The following is a 24252-nucleotide window of genomic DNA, read 5'->3' as shown; positions in this document are numbered from 1 at the left end:
CATCTGGCTGCATATCAAGTAGTCCCTGGTTCAAGACAGTGTTACTTGTTGACCCTTCCTTTCACTCTGCCCACATGTTTTCAATCACTCTGTCCTGTGTCATTTCCCAGTGACCACAGATTTCTCCGATTCTCCACTTCACCACTTTTCCATGGATTGGATCCTATCTTCTGGCTACTAACTTTTATCTGACACATCATGGGATTCAGCGAATGGAGGATAAGAGGAAAGAAGAGTAAAGGAAAAGGCAGTTCAACTCCTGCCTCAGAGTGTTGAGTGCAAAGAGGCCCTTTATCATGAATGTGGATTCTTGTCATGACTTGGTCATTAATCAGGTATGTTTTGTTTGGGCATGATTTTAAATACTGTTATTTTTTCTAGATCTGTACCATGTAAGGGAGGACGTTAAACCAGTAGCTCCAAACCATGAGTCAGAATGCTGCAGGGAGTTGGTTAGAAGCACACATGGTCCCTAGGTCCTTTCCCAGAGAGTCTGGCTTAGGAGTCCTCCAGTGGGGCTCAAGAACTTTTGCTTTTACCCAGCTCTGCCCAGCCCAGCCTCACCTTTAAAGGGTCTGTTGAGCAACCAGTTCTTTGAGTCCTGCCCTTCTCGGCAAGTTTGAAGGATGTCCTGGCTGCAAACCTCAGTGATTTTAATGTCCCTGTCTTCAGTCAGACACTGGAGGAGGAAGGATGCTGGTTGTTAAGTAGAGCTGGCAAGCAGGTGTGGAGTAGGAAGGGGGTGTATCGTGACAAAGCAAGTACACATTTCATGACGGTGACAGTCAGGGTGTGGCCATACAGGTTTATAGTTCTTACTGGAGACAGGCAATTAAATGGGGGTATAGCTCAGCGGTAGAGCATTTGACTGCAGATCAAGAGGTCCCTGGTTCAAATCCAGGTGCCCCCTCCCTATTTTCTTTTGGGGTGATCATACCCAATACCAGGTCATGGGGGCCGCAAAGTCTGGCGGAGTCAAAGGAATGAGGAAAAGACAGTTTGAGAGAGAAAGTGGGACTAGGGGGCCATCACTAGTGTGGAGGCTGGGAAAGCCCAGAGCTCTGGGAGCCCAGGCTATTTATTGGTGCTCAAACAAACAGGTGGTGAGGATGTGGGGGTTGAAAGGAAACAGTGTATCAAGTGAAGAGAAACAGGACAATGGAGTGCTAGAAGCAAGGAGCCAGCAAGTCTAGCCAGACATCCAAGCCCTGCCTCAGCTTCTCTCCTAACACTCAGCTTTTCTCCCAATATCTTTTCACTCACTGATCACAATAGAATGTTCTAAGCTTTTCTTCAGCACATGGATTCATTCTACAAAGCAGGAGAGATAGGAAGCAGGTCAGGTCTTCACTAGAAAGCCTCCTCTGACCCCAGAAGCTCTAGAGAAGCCCAATTTCTTGAAGGCTAAGTCAGTGTCAGGTCTGGGGAGAACTCTTTTTTTTTGCACATCCCAAGCCTCTTCATTTGGGGAATTCACAATTGTGTAAGTCTTGGTGGAAGACAGGATCGTGTCTCTGGTTAAGGAAAAAACAAGGTCAGATATGTCCTCTCCCTGAATGTTGGTTGTGTAAATGAGGGTTCCTCAGAGAAAACAGAACCAATAGGGGCTGTGTGTGTGTGTGTGTGTGTGTGTGTGTGTATCAGAGATTTTAAGGAATTGGATGATGCCATTGTAGGGGCTCACAAGTCTGATGTCTGCAGCGCATGGCAGCAATCTGGAGAAGCAAGGAAGAGTTGAGGTTGCAGCTCCAGCCTGAAGACAGCGTTGGGGCAAAATTCCTTTCTTGGGGGACAGCAGACATTTCCTCATTAGGTTTTCATCTGATCGGATGAGGCCCACCCACATTTTGGAGGGTAATCTGCTTTACTCAAAGTCTGTAGATTGAATGTTAATCATATCTAAAACATACTTTCACAGCAGCATCCAGATTGGTATGGACAAACATCTGGCCACCATGGCCTAGCCAAGTTGACACATTTAAGTAAAAAAAAAAAAGTTTTTTTGAGATAGACAGGGTCTCCCTCTGTCATCCAAGCTAGAGTGCAGTGATCTCCACTCACTGCAGTCTCCATCTCCTGGGTTCTCAGCCTCCTGAGTAGTTGGGACCACAGGTGTGCACCACCATGCCCAGCTAATTTTTGTAATTTTTGTAGAGATGGGGTTTCGCCATGTTGTCCAGGCTGGTCTCAGACTTCTGAGCTCAAGTGATCCACATGCCTCGGCCTACCAAACTGCTGGAATTACAGGCATGAGCCACCATGCCCTGCCGACACATAAAACTAACCAGCACACTTGGTAATGGCTTCAGTTTGGTCAACTATATTCCCCTAAACAAGACTATGAATGTTGAATAAATCCTACATAGAGGCAGTGTGAATTTGGAATTCATTCTGGAGATGACAGAGCTCTGGCAATGGCAGTAGGGCCAGAGGCTGTAGCCAGTATCTGTTGTGGTGGCAGTGACGGCTTCCAGGCCAGGGTGGGCTGAGGTTCTGCCTGGTTTGTTTTTGTTTGTTTGTTTGTTTTGAGACAGAGTCTCTCTCTCTTGCCCAGGATGCAGTGCAGTGGCACGATCTTGGCTCACTGCAACCTCCGCTACTGGGGTTCAAGTGATGCTTGTGCCTTAGCCTCCCAAGTAGTTGGGACTACAGACACCCACGACCACACCCAGCTAATTTTTGTATTTTTAGTAGAGACGGGGTTACGCCATCTTGGCCAGGCTGGTCTCAAACACCTGACCTCATGATCTGCCCTCATCAGCCTCTCAAGGTGCTGGGATTACAGGCATGAGCCACTGTGCCCAGCCAGTCCTGCCTGTTTGATGAGCCTGGCTCTGCAGGCTTCTCTGAGGTACATGAGCTTCTTGCCATCCTGTGAGCGATTGCCCCCTGTGTCTACAGTAACGTTAGATGACGTCTTCTTTAATTAAAGTACCCTTGCCGGTACTAGGGATGTGTAACAAGTGATTACAGAAATGTGGAGGGAATGTGGATTGGGAATCTGGCATCATTAAACTTCAAGGTAGTGACAATCTAAGTAGTTTGGGGGGATAGAATCCAGAAGCTCACGTCAGACTGTAGAAAAGTTGAGTAACTTTTGCCTGCAGTTCCATCAGGACCAATTTGTAGTTCCCAGATTATAAGTGGCCTCTGGGCAGGATGGCTGGTCCTACCAGTTCAAAGAAAGCAAATAGCTCACGTGTTACCCTATATGATCTGTCATACGTGGGTTGAAACACAGGCCTTTTTCTGACTGTATAACAAAACTCTGATCTCCTGCCACTAAATAACTGAACTAGCTGAAAATGAGAGCCAGGGCTGATCCCTGTGGGTGCCAAACTTTGATGTCCATGGAATCTGCAGCTTCCCCCAGTCTCCCAGCTGAAAATAGGTCAGCGATTAAGAGGGTGGAACTTCAGGAATTCTAAGATGGATTTATGGGAGCATTTGGAAAACTTGATTTATCCCAAATCACCAACTCTACATGATCTCCAAGCCTGCCCGTTCTTCCTGCCTGAAAGCCGACCAGCCCAGACGCAAGGGTTTTCACTGCAAGAGATGGGTTTCCCCACTGCCCATTGTTCCTTGACCTACAGTGAGAGTAAGGTCTCAGTTGAGCCTGGGCACCAGTTGCTGGGAGGTGAAGACTTAGATACCAAAATCATTTCCAACTGGTTAATGTATGTCAGCAAAAACTTCAAGACCATGTGTGGATACAGATTCTTGGAGTATTTCATAAAGTAGAGAGACTAATTTTAAATGAGTCTGAATTTTTTATTAGGAGTATACCCAATTAAAATTCTATTTAAGATACCATAGCTGGAGCAGCTGGGATAAAATTGTTTGCTCCGTTGGTGGACCTGAGCCTGGATTCACAGGAGGCCAATTCTAAATGTATTTGAGATACTAGGGATTTCTTGCTATAATGCAGAAAGAATCCATAGGCTTCAGGTGGTAGGTAAGTTAGAGGGGATTTATCACATGCAACTTACCCTGGCTTGGAAAATACGTAGATGTGTGGAACTTCTACATTCGTAAAAAGAATTCTGGTGGCTGTTCTCTGTGGACAGAGATGCTGGTGGGAGGGATGATAGCGGAAAGGGAGCCCCTGATTTCAGTGGGGCTGGGAGGATCCTGGGGTGTCAGAGTCCATGCAGTGTGATACTTCAGCCCGAAGTGAAGTTTGGGTGTTATTCTGTGGTCTATGCCATACAGGTCTTGGCTGTGACTCATCAGTAGTGAGGATTTTAGGCCTGAGAATGGAGAGCCCATCGTGGTCCCCTGGTCGTGTAGATCTGAACTACCACCATAGCCGGCACAATGGAGGTTCCTTACCTCTGACCCATTCCCCAGGTCTGAATCTGCTCAAAGAACCCGCCTCCTTGATGGGGAAGCCAAGCTTGAGAAAAGGACTCTGCCACAATACCCAGTCATGGACAGTGAATCCTTCTGCCCGATTTCCCATATTAGGCCCTTCAGCCATTTGCCTGGAAACTACATGGGGAAGTGGGAAATATCCACATAATTTGGGATTATTCGTGGCTCTGCTGCATCTCTGAAGCTTCTGGGGATCCAGTAATTTGGGTAACATCAGAATATCCCAGAAAAGACCACATCTGCATCTTGCTTTGTTTAGCTACCACCATCAGAGGTGGCTCGAGAGACCATAGTTGTACTACCTATGGTGTGCTGCTCCTATGCAAAAGACTACAGACTGCAAGGTTTTCATCACATAATAATGAGATGAGCCTTAGAGGACAGACCAAAAGTTTCCAATCAGGGTACCCTTTACCTATTCTTATTTTTATTTACTGATTTTGGAATCTGACTGCAGCTTCCTTTCCCTTGCTGGAGCCCATGATCTGTATCTGTCTGCATGGAGGAGAGAGAAGAGGCTGACGGGATCAGGTCAGTCCTCTGGGAAGTCCCAGCTGACTTCCTCCATCATCTCGCTCCCTGCCCATAGTCTCACAGAGCCTCCCAGAATCCTGCTCTCCCCAAGTCCTTGGTCTGGTTAGGCCAGGCTGTGAGTCTGCAGCAGCCCCAGATGGGAAATCCAGAACCTGAGGACACAGAGCCAAAGTCCAGGGTGCAGCACTCTAAGCTCAAAAATCTAAGCTCATTAGATTTCTCATGCCCATCGAAGGTAGGCATGAGACTGTGGCTGGTTCAGGTACTCCTGTGCCACAGTGGAAGCTGGGTGCTGTGGAGAATACAGCAGGACTTAGAGACATGGCCCAGCCCTCTCGGGGATCACATGGATGTGCCTGGGGAGATTCTGGAGAACTCTGCAAAAGTGCTGGAGTGGTACCCAGAGGGCTGGAGGAGGCAGGTGTGCCCTACAAACTTTAAAGTCCGTGAAATCATTTGAGGACTGTTGAGTCTGCACTTCAGAGATGCTATGGGTCAGGGATTAGATAGGCTGTGTCATTTTTTTCCCCCAAGTGGGTGGATAGTGATTAAAAGTAAAACAGGGTAGGGGGCACCTGGATTTGAACCAGGAACCTCTTGATCTGTAGTCAGATGCTGTACCCCTGAGCCATACCCCCGGTCATAGGAGGATAGTGTAATTAACACCATTTTCATGTGTCGACACACCAAGAGCAAGACCAAGCTCTGCTGGTTTGGATGTCCAGGCCAGTTCTGTTTCTCTGAACTCCGGCGCCCTCCTGTCACTAATACTTGTTTCTCCATCATCACTTCTGTGTGCACCTGGCTAAGGACACCCTGGTGGCCTCGTTGACCTTTATAAATGGAGAGACCCTTCAAGTCATCCAGATAATTCTCTTAGTAGCAATTGTTGTGCATCATGTGAGGTGTGCTAAGCTGGGGACAGAACTGTGACTAGGTGACACCACCTTTCCCTGCCCTGAAAGGAGCCCCAGTGGCTGTGTCTGGAGACTTGTATTTGACATAGAATACTGTTCATGTTAATTTGTCAAGTGAAAAGCAAATTAAAAAAAAAAAAAATTAAAAAAGATACTCAAAAAATAATAGTCTTTTTAAAATGTGGCCCATATCCACCATGGAATACTATGCAGCCATAAAAAAGAATGATATCATGTCCTTTGGAGCAACATGGATGGAGCTGCAGGGCATATCCTTTGCAAACTAACACAAGAACAGAAAACCAAATACTACGTGTTCTCACAAGTGGAAGCTAAATGATGAGAACACATGGACACAGAAGGGGACACTACACACTTGCACTTACTTGAGGGTGAAAGGAGAAAAGATCAGAAAAAATACATATGCATAGTACATGACTGACGAAATAATCTGCACACCAAACCTCCGTGACATGAGTTTACCTATGTGACAAACCTGCACATGTACCCCTGAACCTAAAATAAAGTTAGGGAAAAAAAAAATGATTGTCTACAGTGTACCACTTGTAGGAATTTATCCTTCAAAAATATTCCTATAATTGCATGAAGACACATATATGTGGAGATTCATGGACAGCAGTTTTTAAATTCCTCACAGCAAACACTGGAGACCATCTAAATATCCATTGGCAGGGAATTGGTTAGAACCAGGCTTTGTCTTCTACCCTGGAGGGGATGAGGAGAAGGTGAAGATGCACAGAAGCAGAGGATGCTGAGGGGAGTCTATACCTTGGTCTTCTCAGTCAGGTAGAAAACAGGTCATCCAAAGAGAATCAAGGAGGTAGGGTGGGAATCATTACTTGGGAAGAAGGGCAAAGTGTGAACCAGGCATGGTGGGAAACGGAGAAGAGGTGAATTAGAAAGGAATGGAATCATTGCTCATTAGGAGAGAGGCACTGGTTGAGGTCAGACTGGCATAGATTTGCAGTGGGACCATTTGGCTGTACAATTTACTCCAACAAAGACTGGCTCCCCCAGAGCAAAGATGGGAAAGGCCAATGGCGAGTGTATCCGCGGAAGCAGAAGGGCTCATGAGGGAGGTAGACAGACCACAGGCCAAGCCCTCAAAGGAGCTTGAATCATGACTGAGAGGCCAAACATGGAGTTCATAATAGGCAGGCAGATAGCTGAACCCCAAGGTGTCTCTGGGGTCATGGGAAGAGAGAGGTAGACAAGATTAAGGTCAAAATGAGAATAATTAACCATTTCCATAACAGGGCATGTAAACATCAGAAGAGGTGTCATTGAAGGGGTTTTCTGATTCTAAGATCTTGAAAGAGAATAAGTGATGATCAAGTTTGGCTATGAATGCTGAACAACCAAAATAACAAAGGATTAAAGTAAAATGGAAAGAAGCAAACAAACCAGAAGCTTCACAGCTACCACGTAAAAGTCCACAGCTAGGTGGTCCAGGCATGACTTTTCATAGGGTCAAGAACCCAAGTTCTCCTTTCTGACTGTCTGTCTGGCTTGGCTTTCATCCCAGCATGCCATCAGCCACATCAGCATCTCATCGACCTCCCAGGCAGCAGGAGATGGAAAAGACAAGTCTTTGCTGTAGGGACACCCATCACTTTCACCTGCATCTCATTGACCAGCCTTATGCCTGTGGCCTCACAGCTCCAAGAGGGTCTGGGAAATGCAGATTTCCTTCTGGGAAGCCACGTGCCCAGCTGATAACCAAGAAGCAGAGTAGAAGATAGTACTGGAAAATGCTGAATCTATGCCTCGCCACACCCGTTGAGAGCAGCAGTGAGTGGAGTTTGTGAACATCCATAGAGACAGCAGGATGGAAATCTCGGGAGGCCTTAGCATTGGAAGCACATTGCCATGGTGTTTGCCATTCCTGAGGACAGAAGGAGAGGGAGGTGAGGAAAATAAGATTATTAGCCTGGTTCTAAAAATATCCCGTTTGTGGAGTCCCGTATATCAGAGAAGACATGAATGGTGAGAGGAGAGAATGGTGGAAGGAGATAGCTTTGAGAGAGGAGAAGCAGGGAGGGATGGTGGAGGAGCTGGGGTTTGGGGGGCAATGTGGAGAATGAAACTGAGAAGGTGACCGCACCCTGTCCATTCCAGAGGTTGAAGGGGAGGGATGGCTTCAGGGGAAAGCTGGCCTTCAGGTGTACAAGGATGGATAAAAAGGCAGACTTACAGGGAAAGGCTACGGAGGAAGGAGACTGTTTACAGAGTAGCTGGAGGGCTGGCGGGTTTGGGTGGAGGAGCTGAAACAGTAATGAGGATACAGGAAGGAGACTGCCCCGAGAGACCATTTACACTACCAGAAGGCATTGGATGGCAGGGATGCGAAAGGGGCAAGTACCCAAGTTCTAGGCCAAAGCTCTAAGTGTTTGTAAAACTGGAACAGCAAAAGCTGCTTCTTAAAATCCTTAAGATTTTGTGGGTATCTAGTGGGCATATATATTTACGGGGTGTATGAACTGTTGTGAAACAGACATGCAATGTGAAATAAGCTCACCATGGGGAATGGGGTATCCATCCCCTCTAGCATTTATCCTTTGAGTTACCAATGCCACTTTTTAGGGGGGCGGAAAAAGTAGTAAATAAAAAGTTCACGTATCTTGTTAACAAAAGGAATCTACTTCAATGAATAAGAAATTATGAAGCACATCATTGAAAATAAAAGAAGCTCTGTTTTTCAGGCCACTACATCTTACACTAATAAGGAGAGTCACAGGATACAGAATATTTTCAACTCAGGGGAGTATAGCAAAGCACCATTTGTTAAATGATCAAATTAGACAGAGCCTCAAGTGACACTACACTTGGCCAGGCTCTCTCTTCAGTGCCTGCTTCTCTGTTGTGTTTCCCAGCCATTCAGTGTAAAGATAGTAAGACTTTCTTACTTTCAGATAGTTTTATTACAGGAACATGTTTTTAATCTATCTGAAATATAAACTACTGTTGTGTACATAAATCTGAAGAATTATTAAATGTATTTTAGGTACTTTTTAAAAAGGTTCATAAAACATGATTAGTATAAGGGATACTAAAAATCATGAATTGGTGCTTCTGAATTCTATGCTGTATAGCTGAACTTGCATGAATGTTGAGATTTGTGTCAAAAAAGCTGTTTGTTCTCTAAAGCATAGGATGCCATGACATCCTCTAGTTTTGGAGATGGTTGATATAATTCAGTGATCCCTTCTGCAGAAGTTTGCTTTTAAAGCTTAACTATAACACAGAATTGCCTCTGATAGTTGGAACATCTGAACACAATGTAGAACTTTACTTATACTTCAACATGTTGACATTTAATCCTCTGCAAACTGTGTTGGCCTTCTAAGGGCTTACTCATTGAGCGATAGATCTTGGTGGTTTGTTTTGTAAATTGAAGACCAAACCACCCCATCCCAGGCAGAATGACTGGATCCAGAAGGGATAAAATTAAGACAACTAGGAAATGCTGAAAGAGTCTTTGTTCCTGAAAGATGCTGTTCTGGTCCAGTTTTAAGTGCTGTCCACATAAGTGTGAAATGAAAATCAATCTTGGGGCCCCCAGATCACTCAGCTAAAGGGAAAAGTCCAGCTGGGAACTGCTTAGGGTAAACCTGCCTCCCATTTTATTCAAAGTCACCTCTCTGCTTATGAGATAAATCTGTATCAGATTGCCTCTTTTAAAGAGGCTTATCAGAAATGCAAAAGAATGCAACCTTTGTCTCTTCTCTACCTATGACCTGGAAGCCCCCTCCCAGCTTCCAGTTGTTCCACCTTCGCCTGGCGTTGTCCCACCTTTCCGGACGGAACGAGTGTACATCTTACACATATTGATTGATAGCTCATGTGTCCCTAAAATGTATCAAACCAAGCTGTGCCCCTACCACCTTGGGCACAGGTTGTCAGTACTCTCCTGAGGCGGTGTCACAGATGTGCACCCGCAGCCTTGGAAAAATTAACTGATTAATCCTAATTAACTGAGACCCTTCTCTAGATATTTGGGGTTCACCTAAGAAGAGGCAGAGTGGGAACAATGCAGTCTTGGGCTAAGGAGACTTCTTGGAAGCTCTGCTAAAGTGGGGTCTTGCCCTTTGCTACAGTCTAGATCCCCCTGAGAAGCTTTCACCATGCCTGGGCCCCACTCTAGATGTTCTGATTTAATTGATCTGGGGTGGGGCCTGGGAAATGGCACTTTTACGGACTCTTCAAGTGATTCTAGTTTATACCTGGGGTTAAGAACCACCACATTCTAGCCTCACCATTTGCTGGTTTCAGAAAAAAAAAAAAAAAAAACGAAAGAAAGGTTTACCCTAGTGTCTAATAAGGAAGAAGTTAAAATGTGGGCACCTATGTAAAAATGTCAAAATTAAAAATGCGGAGGGGGTATCTGGAATTGAACTGGGGGCCTCTTGGTCTGCAGTCCAGTGCTCTACCCCTGAGCTATACCCCCTCCTGCTGTTGTGGGGGTCAGTTAATGTCTTTGACTTGTACAGTCACACCCAGATGACCAGTTGCCTATGCGTTGCTACTTCATAATGGAAGCTCCTAGGAGCTGTCAGGCCTACCTCAGTGAAAACTCATTGACCTTGTGCATAACAAGAGGCAGTTCCCCCTCCTCAAATACCCCCGTGCCTGTGTCTTCCCTGCCTTGGGTCCTTGGTTTCGGGCAGTACCCTGGAAAAGCACTGCCAGTGGCTGCTAGAATGGCCTTGAGAGTCAACCTCCATTACCTCTTACGGTGGGCACGTTCAAGAGAAACTTTGTGTGACAGAGGTGTCTGTTCTAACACACTTAATGACAGAGTTGGGCCTGGCTCTCCTGGTCCAGTATTCCAACACAACTACAGTCTAGGACAGAAGGTGATTCTTCCAACTTTCACTTCTTCAATTAATTTAATGGAGAATGATAGAGAAGGAGCGACTCCAAGAAATAGTGAGCAGTCGGTAGCTGAGTAGAATTCGGAATCCCCAGAAGCCTTAAGAGGGCCAACATTAACATAGTTCCAAGGGCTAAAATATGTTGCTAGGGAACAACCCCACTTGACTCATTTTTGTCTTTAAGTGACAGGGTATTTTCCTGTCATCCAGGCTGGAGTGCAGTGAAACAATTATAGCTCACTTCACCCAAGTAGGTGGGACCACAGGTGTGTACCATCATACCCAGCTAATATTTTTTATTTTTTTGTGGAGGTGAAGTCTCACTATTTTGCCTAGGCTGGTCTTAAACTCCTGGCCTCAAGCGATCCTCCTGCCTGGGCCTCCCAAAGTGCTGGGATGAGAGACATGAGCCAGTGTGTCCAGCCTCCCACGTGACCTTTCTGATGGCAGGCAGAGCCCCGTCCCTTCTAGAAGGAACACTTGGAGTAATACTTGGGTTAGCTCCTTTTCACCTCCTCAGCTGTGCTAAGGCCCTGCTAAGGCTTTTGTCACAGGAGCTGGTAAACTGTCTCTTCTCCAAACTGCCTTTCTTTCCTACTGGAATTTTCTCCTTTACCCACAGGCCTTTGCCTTGTAGCTCTGGGCACCTTCTCAGAAGGCAGCCAGCAGCCAGCCACTCCTCTCCGCTCCTGGCCTGACAACCTCAGGAAACACTGACTTCCGCGGTGATTTCTATGATAACGTTAAAATCCTCTGGCTTTCCCTTTTCTGCAGTAGGGTGGACTGCCAAGGAAGATGAAGAGAATTGATGAGCCTGCAAGAGCACAGAACTCCCCACTGGCAGGGCCTGGGCAGCAGCCTGGTGGGCGGATCACCTGAGGTTGGGAGTTTGAGACCAGCCTGACCAACATGGAGAAACCCCATCTCTACTAAAAATACAAAATTAGCCGGGCGTGGTGACTCTTGCCTGTAATCCCAGCTACTCGGGAGGCTGAGGCAGGAGAATTGCTTGAACCCGCGAGGCGGAGGTTGCGGTGAGCCAAGATCATGCCATTGCACTCCAGCCTGGGCAACAAGAACAAAGTCCAGAAAGTCGCAGAAGACCCTGGATATCGTTGGATGCTGGAGGCCCCGATGTCAGTAGTACAACCATGAATGGGCATTTCCAGGCGGAAGTCTTAGGCCCCACCCGTGATGAGGAATCAGGAAGGAGACAGCCTTGCACAAAGGCGGATACAAGAAGGGCTAAGCAATGGCGGGGTGCGGTGGCTCACGCCTGTAGTCCCAGCACTTTGGGTGGCTGAGGTGGGCGGATCACAGGTCAGGAGTTGGAGACCAGCCTGGCCAATGTGGTGAAGCCCCATCTCTACTAAAAATACAAAAATTAGCTGGGCGTGGTGGCGGGCACCTGTAATCTCAGCTACTCAGGAGGCTGAGGCAGGAGAATCGCTTGAAACGGGAAGGCGGAGGTTGCAGTGAGTTGAGATCACGCTGCTGCACTCCAGCCTGGGCGACAGATAGAGTCTGTCTCAAAAAAACAAAAAAAGTGTATATTTCATGGATTGTTGTGTAGATTGAATGAGTTAAGCTGGGTAAAGCACATAAAACAGGACTGGCACGTAGTAAATTCTGTATACCGTTTGCTGAACAGATAAAAAGCTCGCAGGGAAATCAGCTAACATTCATGAGAGCCAATAAACACAAGAGAATAAAAACGCACATCACAGGAGAAGGTGTCTATTGCACATAACTGATGAAGGGTTTATTCCCAAAATACATAAAGTATTGCACAAGACAGTTAAAAAATAGATGTTATCTTAATGAAGATCAAAAATGAAGAAGAGACTTGAGCAGTCACTTCACAGAAGAGGACATCCAAGTGACCCATAAGCCTATGAAAAGATGCTCAAACCTCATGAGTCTAGAAAGGTGCAAATTAGGCTGGACGCGGTGGCTCACGCCTGTAATCCCAGCACTTTGGGAGGCCGAGGAGGCTGGATCACCTGAGGTCGGAAGTTCAAGACCAGCCTGACCAACATGGAGAAACCCTATCTCTACTAAAAATACAAAATTAGCTAGGCTTGGTGGTGCATGCCTGTAATCCCAGCCACTCAGGAGGCTGAGGTAGGAGCATTGTTTGAACCCAAGAAGCGGAGGTTGTGGTGAGCCGAGATTGTGCCACTGCACTCCAGCCTGGGCAACAAGAGCGAAACTCCATCTCAAAACAAAAAGGAAAGAAAGGTACAGGTTAAACCACAGTGAACTATCGCTAGAATTGTTGCTAGGATGGTTTAAATGAAAGAGACTGATGTTACTCAGTGATGGTATGTAGAGCCATAGTAACTCTCATCCCCTGCTAGTGGTAGTGTCATTTGCTCTATCCACTTTAGAAAACCGTCCGACCTTATTGGCTAAAGCCAAAAATAGAAACACCCACTTCCTCGACAATTGTATTCCTAGATACAGAGATTAAAGAGTGTCTATGTACGTGCAAGATTCTTGTTCATAGCAACATTCCTTTCAATCTTCTATATCTTGATTTAGGAGGTGGGTACATTTGCGTGTATGTGTACAAATTAATTGAGCTGTACGTTAAAAGATTTCTGTACCTTATGTAAGTTATATTTCAGGTTAAAGTAAAAAGGAAGATGTTGATACTTTTTTTCATTTCTGGAATGTCTTAGTTGATTCATTTAAAAAACATATTTGGTGATTTTTTTAGAGTCTTTTGCTCCTCAGTTCAGTTTCCATTTCCCTTTTATTTAAGAACATTTTTGTCTTTCAGTTTTCAATTCAAAGCTTTCACCACCCCACCGTTTAATAATATTTCTTTTTATATTTTAGGTAGGCAGCTAGTAGCATATTAAGGAGGTAGAATGTTTGTCCTCGCTTGCCAAGAATTTTTTTAAAATCATGAAGGTGTGTTGGATTTGATTGGATGTTTTTCTTCATCTATTTGAATGACGTGACTTTTCTCCTTTAATCTGTTGTCTTAGTTTAGATTTCTTAGAAAGAGACTCTGAAACTAAAATGTAAGAACAAGTAGTTAATTTGGAAGATAAGTTCAGGAAACACCCGTGGGGAGTGGGAAGTCAGACAGAGAAAGCAAAGAAGCCAATAAAAGGTGGTGTCAATCTAAATAACAGGCAGAGAGAAGCTCTCTGAAAAGCAATGTAACTTATTTAGGGAATGAGCATTGGCAATGGGAATACAGATGTCATAGTAAACTATGTTTGAGGAAGTTGTAGTAAGGGAAAGGGTTTTTTTGCTTGTTTTTTGTTTTTGCATCGGGGACAGAGTTTTGCTCTTGTTGCCCTGGCTGGAGTGCAATGGCAAGATCTTGGCTTACTGCAACCTCCGCCTCCTGGGTTCAAGCGATTCTCCTGCCTCAAGAAGCAAGGTAAAAGACACTGGTGGAAAACGCTGACTCTGCCTCACCACACCCCTTGAGAGCCACAGTGAGTGGAGTTTGTGAACATTCGTAGAGGAAGCAGGATGGAAATCGGGAGGCAATGGAAGCACATCGCCATGGTGTTTGACATTCCTGAGGACAGAAGGAGAGGGAGGTGAAGAAAATAGGATTATTAGCCTGGTTCTAAAAGTGTCCACTGTTTGTGGAGTCCCGTATATCAGAGAAGACATGAATGGTGAGAGGGGAGAGAGGTGAAAGGAGATGGCTTTGAGAGAGGAGAAGAATGGAAGGATGGTGGAGGAGTTGGGGTTTGGGGGCAATGTGGAGAATGAGACTGAAAAGGTGACCCCATCCTCTGTGTGGCCCATGCCAGTCTAAGATGTATGTAGATAAAGTTAGCTACCAAAATTGAACATAAAGAAAAGAATGGAGAACCTGGATCTGAATCAGGGACCCCTTGCTCTCAGTCAAAAGCTGTAGCCCTGAGCTCTGCCCCCATGGCACACTGAGGTTAACTAGTTAATATATTTTATCAGTGTGGGAGCACTCAGCTTTGTGAAATTCAATGATGGCTTCCCTCCAGGACTGACTTTCTGGAAACTGCCAGACCTGATTCACAGCTAGACACCTTCCCTCAGCTCTGCAGCTCACCAGGCCTGTCCCTGGGTGGAGCCAGGAACAGGAGAAAAGGACGGAAGCTGCCTGCAGAACCCCCAGCCATTCCCCATTGTTTTTTGGGGTTAACCCAAGAACTGGCCACTGGTCTCCGAAACAGTCCACAGACTCTGACCCAAGCTCCCAGCCCGGCTCCCTTTTTCCAGCAGTGAAGACAGAGTGGACAAATATAATAACTGATGATAAACTGCCTAGCATGATATTAGCACATAGTAGTGCATAGTAAGCATTCAAAAAGTAACACCAGTTCCTGTCCTTGCCTTTTGGCAAACCCCCAAACCAGTATCTGTTATGTCTCCTAAATGACCTCCTTAGACAAAGGACTTGACCTGGTTCTTCATTGCAGCACACAGGACTCCCTGTGGCCCATAGAACAAAGCTGGAATTCCAAATCATCTCATACGAACAAACTCTTGAGTCTAATCCCCTACCTCCAAGCCTTGGGCCACAGTCACAGAGTGGGCTGAAATTCAGCTGCAGCCGCAGAGCTACAGGAGTTGGGTCTGCAGGGGCAGCACTGCAGAACCTCTGTCTACCTTGTTGGAGTAGCTGAGCCAGGCTTTTGGCCTACAAGGTTGAAGCAAGGGTGTGAGTGAGCTCTGGCGTGGGAGAAACCAGTTCTCCAGGGGGAAATATCTGCGCTATATGGGAATGCTGCGTGCTGTGATGTGTCTCCCCAGGTCTGGCCACCACTCCAGTGCACAAACCGCTGCTGTGGGAAGGAGCCAGGAGGGTGATAACTTGGGATACCATGCCCTGTCTGTTTCTGGGAAACCTGCTGTAGTACTACTCTCTGGTCTGCCCTGGAAAAACCCAGAAGCATTCTGCATGACAGCTGGAGAAATTACATGTATAGGGGGAGCAGGGAGCTGGATACCAAGAATATGAGGGATACCCATGGAACTGGTGCTGGAAGAGATGAGAAGTTATCCAGCCAGGGTGCAGCTGGGTAGGCCTGGGCTGTAGCTTCCAGTTCCAGGGAAAATCGTAGGTGGAATGGATGAAAAGAAACTGGAATATGACCAACAGCTTCTATGAAGAACATAATTGCTTGTATGAATAGAAAAAAATGCAGTAGGGGGCACCCAGATTTGAACTGGGGACCTCTTGATCTGCAGTCAAATGCTCTACCCCTGAGCTATACCCCCTACTTATCATGAGTGTGTAATAAGCACCTTTCATGTTGGTAATCACACCCAGCCATCTTACAGCACATTGAAAGTTCCTGCTTGCTTTTAGAGAGTAAGACCAGCAACTGATTTTACCACAAACTCACCCCAGAAAAGTCCATCCCCAATTCCCAAACCCTAGCCCCTGCTCACATACCTGCACATCTCCCCGCTTTCCCTCAGTCTGTGGTGATGGGAGCAGCTGGGAGGACTGTTCCCATTTACTGCTGGAACAGCCTTTAGGTCTACATGTCTGATTTCTTCTTGTTTACAAAATAGCAGTTTGGAGACACAAATTGAGACACTTGCAATACTGACATATAAAGATATCTCTCAGTCTAGGATCTTTGCATTAAATCCAGTTCATGAAACAGTTGGGGAAGTTCCCAGGCTCTGACATGGATCAGAGAGCAGTCTTGGGAAGCATTATGGAGACAACATAGCATGAAGACCACACAGCTCGTCCAGGTTTTAGCCAGAAATCTCCACTGCTAGTGTGGAAAGCTCTACCCTGAACTATACTTCCATTCCCAGTGCATGACTATTTTTAATGTTATGTATATTTTTATAATTTATGGGAAGTTTGGACTGGTTGGAGCCCACCACAGCGCCACAAAGCCTCCGTAGCCAGACTGCCTTTCTAGATTCCTCTTCTCTGGGCAGAGTATCTCTGAAAGAAAGGCGGTAGCCTCATTCAGGGCCTTGTAGGTAAAACTCCCATCTCCCTGGGACAGAGCACCTGGGGAAAGGGGTGGCTGTGGGTACAGCTTCAGCAGACTTAAACTTTTTTGCCTGCCGGCTCTGAAGAGAGCAGTGGATCTCCCAGCACAGTGCTTGAGCTCTGCTAAGGGACAGACTGCCTCCTGAAGTGGGTCCCTGACCCCCGTGCCTCCTGATGGGGAGATACCTCCCACCAGGGATCGACAGACACCTCATACAGGAGAGCTCTGGCTGGCATCTGGCATGTGCTCCTCTGGGATGAAGATTCCAGAGGAAGGAGCAGTCAGCAGTCTTTGCTGTTCTGCAGCCTCTGCTGGTGATACCTAGGAAAACAGCGTCTGGAGTGGACCTCCAGCAGACTCTTAGCAGACCTGCTGAAGAGGAGCCTGTTAGAAGGAAAACTAACAAACAGCAATAGCATCAACATAAACAAAAAGGACGACTACGCAAAAACCCCATCCGAAGGTCACCAACATCAAAGACCAAAGGCATTTCTCTATTTCTCTCTCTTTGCCTTCCTTCACTCCCTCCCTCCTTCCCTTCTTCCTTCTCTTCTCTCCTTTTTTTTTCTTCTTTTGAGACAAGGTGCTGCTCTGTCATGCAGGCTGAAGTGCAGTGGCATGATCATAGCTTACTGCAGTCTCAAGCCATCCCACCTTAGCCTGCTCTCTAGCTGGGACTCCAGGTACATACCATCACACCTAGGCTCATGACATTTCACAGGACATATGTGCAGAAAATGGTGGCATTAGCATGATTTGTGGGTGAGGTTTTTGGCCCTCTGATGTCAAAAGGCCACCTCAGGCACTTGCACAGACCCAGTTAAAGACTCAGTTGTCTCAACCAGTTTTAGCTGGACAGGAGCTGGCCCAAGTGCCTGAAAAACAACTGAAGTGACCATCACCATGTGACCTACTACGAATGTTATCTATACAGCCTCCTGTGGAAGTTAAGTTTCTGCATTCAGCATTGAGGCTTTCAGGTACAGTGGCCTTCAGCTTCATGGAAAAAGGAAAATAACAACAAGAAGCAAGCAACAAAAAGCAAGCAGGGCAGGTGGGTCTGATCAAATTAATCCCTCTGTTTCAAGGCAAGCAGGAAACAACCTGCCTTGGGGGTTCGGGGGTTACAAGGCACAAGTGAACCACTTGGAAGTGGCCCTGGATCTTCACTTATTTTTGCATCTGTGACCTTCACCATGAGACTTTGCAGATCTTCCCACTAGAGGTGGAACCTGCTTCCCTGCTCTTGAATTAGGGCTGACTTGCTTTGATCAATGAGATGTTAGCACATGTGATGCAAACAGAGGCTTGAAAGCTGCTTGCATAGTTGGGCCTCCCCCTTTGCATTTCTGCTGTCACAAGAAGAATGTCCCCTTGCTAGCTGCTGCTACTTCAGCTGGGATTGTAGAAGGAAAACACATGGGGCAGACATGAGCCCAGCTCAGAAACCAAGCACAGAGGGAGCCACAGCTTGAAGCAGATACCAGGTCAAGCCCAGCCTACATCAGCTGATTGTCATCCATGCTACTGACCTATGAGCACGAGAGTACATGCTTATGGTTTCATACGGCCAAATTCTGGGATGATTTGTTGTGACACATTGTTGTGGAAATACCTGACTCATACAGCCTTGATTCTTACCCCTGCCTCTCCCCCAACCCCCATCCCCTATGCCCATCAGGTACTGAGTAAGGGAATGGGAGGAGACAGTTGAAGGAGTTCAGGTTGTGGCTTCAGAGTAGAAAAGTACCATTAGACCAGTGAAGGGTCTCTGGGAAATGAAGGGGTGAACTCATGACCAGAAGAGCAGTGTCTAGTCACTTGTGGTAGAGTTGCCAATTTCCATAAGCTGGCTGGGAGTGAATACAATTTACAGTGCACCATAGCATCCTTGGGTGTGGCGACACAGGTGAAATATGTAAGGAGGAATATCTACCAAGCAGAGGGGTTTAGCTCAGGGGTAGAGCATTTGACTGCAGATCAAGAGGTCCCTGATTCGAATCCAGGTGCCCCCTACTGCCACTTAGCTGTGGATTCTCTTTTCCTGATGTTGAGCTTGCTAGTCATCTTTACCACTGTCCTTCCTATAGCTTGTGTCAGTTTTCTTGTGACTTCATTTTTCTGGCACAAGTCATGGTCAAGTCAGTAATAATTTGTGTGTTTCAAAAGTTCTAATCGGCTGCTCTTCTTTGAAGTTTATATTATGGCAGGATAGGCTGAATCACTGGTTACGTAGTCTGACTTTGCATCAGCATTACTGACAGATCATATCAAAAATACAGATTACTCCCTAGAAATTCCAGTGTAGTAGAACTGAGGAGGAATCAGAGAACTTCTACTTTTGTAGTCGTTTGGGGCATAATCCCCTGTTAACACCTGTTCTAACATCCAATAATTCTAGGCGGCTGGAAAATTTTTTTTGGAACCTACAACAACTTGTCATTCTACACAGCATCCCGGTGGGAAGCATCAATGACATTCAAGCTAATGACTGCCTTCAGTCCATCACTGAGGGCCTGTGGGGTGCTGGGCTGCAGGCATAGGCAGTGGCCAGGGGTGTAGAGGTGGGAGAGTGTGGGAAAGGTGGGGGAAGTCAGAATGAAGCTGTGGGCATGGTAGGAGGGTGACCAATTGCAGTGGGACAGTCAGCTAGGGGTAGTGGCAGGCCATGAGTGATTACTCGACTCCCTGCATTGAAGTTCAGAATTGTAGCATGTTCAAAGCAACACTAGTTGTTTTTGAGTAAAGCATTTGATTGACGATCCACAGGTCCCTGACTCAAATTCATATGTTCCCTAACTACACTAATTTCTTCCCATACTGACCAGGGTATTCAAACACAGTTTCCTTTCACCTCCTGAGGCCCCTGCAGCTGACTCTTCCTGCAGGCCTGATCAGTCTTCTCTTGCTTTTCTTTGGTGAGCATTTCTCTTGTGTTTTCTTGTTTTTCTTCCTATTCTTCCCCACCTTGTGAACCCTTTGTCCACATTTTGAGGATCCCCAGTTGTGTGAAGCACAGTGGAAGACATGGCTCTGCTTGCAGCCCCCGAAGCTGAAGGAAAAAACCACTTTCTCTCTTTGTCTTCCTGGCACTTCTGGCCACTCCAGTGGCCCTGAGTGATACTATGCATGCAGAGTGAGTGACTCGTAAAGGCAGAGACAGCTTCACATTCATTCCCGGGCTGGCAGAGCTCAGGCACCGTCCAGCAGCTCCATAACCAGTGTGACTTCCTGAGAGCCCGACTACATGGGTGACCTGGATCCCCCCTGTTTCAGAAGCTCGAGCTCCCTGACACAGGGACAATGACAGTCTCACCTGTTTCACTGGACAGAACCAGTTTCTGTAACGATGTACCTATGCAGCTACCACAATTGGAGAGGGTTGCAGGCAAAAGATCCCAAAGAAAATGGGGTAAGTGTAGGATGGACTTTGTCATGATTGGGATTGCAGAAAGTAGAAATCCAGTTGATTGTTCAGGGTTGACAATCTGGGAGCCCAAGAGTCTCAGGGGTAAAGTAACTGAGTAATTGATCACCTGGATTCAGTTGATCACCAGATTCAAGGCTGCTTATTTCCTTGGTAGGCATTCAGTGGCTGCTTATGGCTGGCGTTCATTCTGATTGGTCAGTGTCTGTGCTGCAGCTATGGTTAAATATATCAAGTGTCACTTCTTGGAATAAAGTTCCCACTGAAAGACAAAACTTTTAGGGACCAGCTGTTGTTACAGAGCAGTAAGAAGGGCCCAGCCGAGTCTGACGGCATTGGGAAGCTCAAAGACATACAATGGAAGGCTCAGATGTCTACAATGCCTTTCCAGACACATGGAATGTGCAGATGTCCCCACGACTACACCAAAACACTCAGCTCTTGCTGCTGAATAACTGAGATTGCTGAAAAACAAAAAGGCAGAATTGCCAATCTGCAATTCTGGTTGGTTTCACAGTTTCCCCATCTCTAGTGTTATGACTTGCTATGTCAGTGATAGCTGCAGGGCATTTTTGGAAGATGTCAGGAGAACTCAAACTTGAGAGAAGTTGCTACACTGTACTCGCACATTAGCCTTTATTGGGATATGTTTCTGTTCCTGAGGTCATGCTGCCAGGGAGGAGAAAATGCTTAGGTTGAATGGGTCTCCCAAGAACACTAGGTAATGGGTTCTACTTGCCAGATTCTACCTACCTGTATATATATATTTCTATATTTCTAATGATCCAGAACTTTTTCTAATAGTTATGTGCACATACACATTTGACATTTCTTATTTTGACTGTCTGTAGTGGCCTATTCCTTTTTCTTTTTCTCTAACACTAAGTTGAACTTTGTGATAAGACAAACACCTTTGGCAGTAAGTTCAAAAGGATATTTGGCAGATGCCTCAGCCAAAGAAAAAGAACAGGAAAACACTGTACTTTTAAATTGCCTGTTCTCTCACATGTCCGGCTGTGACAGGAACAACGTTTGTATTGTCAGCACAGCAACCATTCCTTGAGGCAACATTTATTGATGCAAATGTCTCAAAGATACTGATGTAGTGGACATGTGGGAGGTTTCTTGGCTGCCCAAGGTCCATTTCCTATCCTGGTTCCCATGTGTACAGTCTGAGGAAACTAGAATGCAGGACCTTCTATAAACTTGAGGGGGACATGCCCCGATGTTAGCTGGGTTATACACATGCCCTCTTCTTGGATCTTGAGCACCTTGGACAAGGGACAAGTTTCCCAGAATGGTTGGCTCTGGATCAGGCAAATGCCATCCTGGACCATCCTGGTCTCACGGTGAGATCACTGCTGCGCCCTCAGAATCTCTGAGGCTAATTTGGTCCTGCATTTAGGAAGCCTTGCTCTCTGCCTCCTAACACTTCTTCCAATAAACTGTCTTCTTAAATTAAGCAGTCTTTTTCAGCAGCTTGTTGAAAAACACAAACGGATACAGCTGCCTTCACTCTCTTTTTATATGTCAGCAACTGGAAGAGCAACGTATTTTCACTGACCTGTGGATGACGGATGGTAGCTTTGTGAGTAACCCCTATTTACTTCTGCAGAAATGCTAAAACACTCCCAAATAATAAAGCCATTGGGGTTGCCAAAGAGAGATGCAGAATTTAGATGTCACTGTTCTATGCGCCCACCAGCCTGGATGCTGGGTCCTCAGGAAGAGGGCAGATGGAATTCTGACAGTCAGGACCTGCCTTCACTGACCCATTATGATTCCGGTTAGAATCAGTTTCTTTTCAGATAAAGGTATCTCTTGTTTAATGCAACTGGAATTATTGCTTTTTTTTAATAACAAAACTAATATATTTAGAGAAAAGCAAATAGATCATTTTAGGGAGAATTTATGTATACAACATATGTAACTTACAAAAGTGAAATTATTCTTCATGTTTATGATAATTTCAACTTTTTTTAAAAAATAGGAATGCAGTCTCCCTATGTTGGCCAAGCTGGTTTTAAACTCCTGGGCTCAAGCAATTCTCCCCCCTCGGCCTCCTAAAGTGCTAAGATGACAGACATGAGCCACTGCACCTGGCCTATTTGAACATTTTTTAAAGTCTGGATTATTTTCTCTTGCAAAACTAAATTTAGGAAAGCTTTCTTCGTGGCTGCATTGTTTTCCTGTGTGTGGCTTGCACTACAGTTTTATTTAGCCCATGTTCCATTGTAAGACCTCTGTGCAGTTTCTAATTTCTACTCTTACAGTGCTGCAAAGGGCCTTACTAAAAATGTATCTGTCTGTCATCTTTTAGCGTAATTTGTACTTTTAGCGTAATTTGCTAGACATGGAATTTATGTGTATGCATATTTTGAGCCTCTCTATTGCCAGATTTGTCTCCAGAAAAGCCACATGGGTGTGCACTTCCACCAGCAGTGTGTGAAAGTACCAACCAATGGAATTTTTACTTACGAGATACACATACAGAATAGAATATATGTACATATATGTGCAATTTAATTAACCACCTAAATTAAAATTTGACCTAGGCAAAATTTGCCTAGGTCAAAAATTGAACATTGCCATCCCAGCCCCAGGATCCCTGAGTGCTCCCTTCCTTATCACAACATCTTTCCTTCTTGACTCTATCTTGATTTCTGTGCAAATAGTCTACTGGCTTTTATTAATAATTTTACCACCTGTGTAATGCATCTCTAAATACTGTCTTTTAGGTATGCTGGTTTTAAACCTTGATGCAGAAGGGATCTTACTGTAGGGATTCTTCTGCAACTTTTCTCTTGCTCAACATAATCTCTGTGAGAGTCATCATTTGGTTGTGTTTAACTGTGTTTTGTTCATTTTTATTGTTCTATCGTATTTCATTATACAAATCACAGTTTGCTTATCCCATTTTACCATTAAGGGTCTTTTGTTTGTAGCCTTTGTGTCTGGAGTCTTTTACTCAACATGGAGTCTGAGAAGTTTCTCCATAGCTTGGTGTGTAGCTGTAGCCCATTCTTTTCCATTGCTGTCTAGTGTTCTATGATATGAATATACCACAATTGAAACTTATATAAATATATGCTTAAATAAGTTTGGGTCTGTGTTTGGATTCTGTGTTTCGGTCCATTGGATTATATGTTTGTTCTTATGCCAATAGCCCAAAGTCTTAATTTCTGTAGGTTTTTGATAAGGCTTGTTACCTGGCAGTGGAAGTTGTCGACTTTGTTTTTCTTTTAAAAATAGTCTTCGTTGATCTTGATCCTTTCCCTTTCATCCTTGTTGCTGCCTATCGGTGTAGTATGTCTGTTCCCATTCCTGTTTCATATTCCATCCTGTGAATATACCACAATTTATCCAGTTTACAGCTTGTGTGTGTTAGTGCAGATTCTAGTTTGAGAATGTTACAAGTGGTGCAGCTATGAACATTCTGTATGTTTCTTTTGGTAAACATATATAATATGTAGGCATTTTTAGAAGAGAATTTGCTGGGTAATACAGTTTGTACACATTGAGCTTTAGGAAATCCCGGGAGTTTTTCAGAGTGACTGCTCAAGTTTATACTACCATCACCCAGTCGCTGCATATCCACACCCCCACACATGGTATTTTCTGTCTTTCTCTTTTTAGTGATTCCGGTCAAGAGCAGAAATTATGTATCTTAGTACTGTCTGATTTCCCATAAGAAATGACTGCCTGTGCCCATGGTTCAAGGTCATGAAGGTGGTTTCTTCTGAAAGCATTATTACTTTATCTTCCAAATTTTAGATATAAAACCATCTGGAAGTGATTGTTACATGTGGTCTGAAATAGGTTAATTTTTTAAAAATATGGGTATCCAATGGACCCAGAATCATTTATTTTAAAAAACCATTCTTCCCACCGCTTTTGCAGGCTGAGGCAGGTGGATCATGAGGTCAGGAGATCGAGACCATCCTGGCTAACACGGTGAAACTCGTCTCTGCTAAAAATACAAAAAATTAGCCAGATGTGGTGGCGGGTGCCTGTAGTCCCAGCTACTTGGGAGGCTGAGGCAGGAGAATGGCATGAACCCGGGAGGCGGAGCTTACAGTGAGCCGAGATCGCATCACTGCACTCCAGCCTCAGCGACAGAGCGA

The 24252-nt window shown here is 45.4% G+C and overlaps 2 non-coding genes and 1 pseudogene across 2 annotated transcripts; 2 read left to right on the top strand and 1 right to left on the bottom strand.

The window, feature by feature from the left end:
- The window catches only part of LOC103227199 (zinc finger protein 746-like), an 89107-nt pseudogene that overhangs the window by 10031 nt on the left and 54824 nt on the right, over positions 1–24252 (top strand).
- TRNAC-ACA (transfer RNA cysteine (anticodon ACA)) lies at positions 839–910 on the top strand. Its single transcript has one exon. It is a non-coding gene; the product is annotated as a tRNA-Cys (tRNA).
- Positions 5478–5549, bottom strand: TRNAC-ACA (transfer RNA cysteine (anticodon ACA)). Its single transcript has one exon. It is a non-coding gene; the product is annotated as a tRNA-Cys (tRNA).

This window comes from Chlorocebus sabaeus, chromosome 21, assembly GCF_047675955.1.
Source record: "Chlorocebus sabaeus isolate Y175 chromosome 21, mChlSab1.0.hap1, whole genome shotgun sequence".
In the NCBI taxonomy this organism is placed as follows: domain Eukaryota; kingdom Metazoa; phylum Chordata; class Mammalia; order Primates; family Cercopithecidae; genus Chlorocebus; species Chlorocebus sabaeus.
Note: the sequence above shows the minus strand (reverse complement) of the source record. Positions and strands in the feature narration are given on the sequence as shown.